Source organism: Octopus bimaculoides, chromosome 19 (genome assembly GCF_001194135.2).
Source record: "Octopus bimaculoides isolate UCB-OBI-ISO-001 chromosome 19, ASM119413v2, whole genome shotgun sequence".
Taxonomy (NCBI): domain Eukaryota; kingdom Metazoa; phylum Mollusca; class Cephalopoda; order Octopoda; family Octopodidae; genus Octopus; species Octopus bimaculoides.
Window position 1 is genome coordinate 41,254,291 of NC_068999.1, and position 1,734 is coordinate 41,256,024.

Here is a 1,734-nt window from a genome sequence, read left to right on the forward strand (position 1 = left end):
TACAGTATCGAAATGTGATTGTTTCAGTTAGTAGAATAGTTTCATTTTTAAAGTGAAAATATTTGACATGAGTGTTTTTGTTTCACTTTTGACACGTAATACTTAAATAGTGGAGGAGATATTATGTTGCTGTAGGCTCGAACTCTGGAAGAAGTTAAATTTTTTTTTTGACTAAAACACAACTGGAACCCTAAGTAAGGCATGTGTAAAATTTGAATGAAATTGGTTGCGTAGTTCTCGAGTTTTAGGGATTCACACAGACAGACAGACAGACAGACAGACACACATTCTCATTTTTATATATATAGATAATAAAAAATGTAGGAAATAAACAAACGAACATATACTAAATAAACAAGCGAACGGTGATTTCCTGTTTTCTGTTCGCCTGTGTATTTAGTATAGCCGCAGGAGTGGTTGTGTGCTAAGCAGCATGCTTACCAACCACATGGTTCCGAGTTCAGTCCCACTGCGTGGCAGGTGTCTTCTATAGCCTCCGGCCGACAAAAGCCTTGTGAGTAGATTTGGTAGACGGAAACTGAAAGAAGCCTGTCGTACAACTCAAATATATTATTGGTGTATAAAGAAGACATTCCTTCACATGTAGCTTGTATTCCGTGTTTGGTGAATTTTTTCATGCAGTAAAGTTGATAAGATTGGAAAAAATGTTACTATTACTTTTAGCAGAGGTGGTAGTCAGGTGGAGACTCGTTCAGGCTTGGCTTTTGGGGCCTCTGAGGCTTCAGAGTAGATCAGTTGTTTGAGTTAATGAATCAATGTTGTTACCATTTGAGATTGTTTGACAGGCAAGTTGTTATTTCATTGAAGTTCCACCTTCGATTGTTTGCGAATCTTTATTCTAATTAAATCAACAGAATATAAAATTAGAACGCGAAAATTTTGGTTAAATTATCATCTGCAACAGTTTCTGAGATGTATTTGATTCCCAAAAGAAAACATTATATTCAATTTTTGTTTTGTTTAAATAAACACGCGAGAAGAAAATTGTATCACTGTCCCTCTTAAATCCCCACATGGGAAACTCTGTGAAGCAGCAACTTATATTAGATGCAAACATTTCAACGAAATTAACACAAGGGTGACTTTTGTTTTAAGATTCTTTCTATAAACCAAGTGATGAGAATATTTTATAAGGCCCAAACTCTCACTTCGTATTTCCTTTAATCTACACCAACAAATATACGAATTAAAATGACTTAAAACATCCACTAATTCTTTGGCAAGTCAACACCAGTCTCTATTTCTACTACCGAGTCTTCAACAAAACCTTCCAAATATTATTGCCCAACTTTCGCAAATGTCGAAAAAATAAATATTTATTTCTAACTTGTTTGACAAGGAAGAGAATTCTCTTAGTAGAATCCGTGTTACTACGATTGTTTTACGTCAATGAAAGGAATAAAAATATCTTCATGCATTTATTTGATTAAATTTTCGTTCGTTTAAATTTGCTTTACATCATAGAATCCTAATCATCCGTATAATATAACTATTTCGATCTTTGAGGACCTCTTCTGTACGAAGTGGTTAAAATGCTAGGGGCTATAATGAACATTTCCGCAGGAAAAGGAAAACTACCGAGGCATAAAGTGAACGTATTCTTTTTAGAATAAAGGTGTTTCTACTGTGAGGAGACTGAGAGATAGAGTAGTAGTAGTAGTAGTAGCAGCAGCAGCAGCAGCAGCAGCAGCAGCAGCAGCAGCAGTAGTAGTA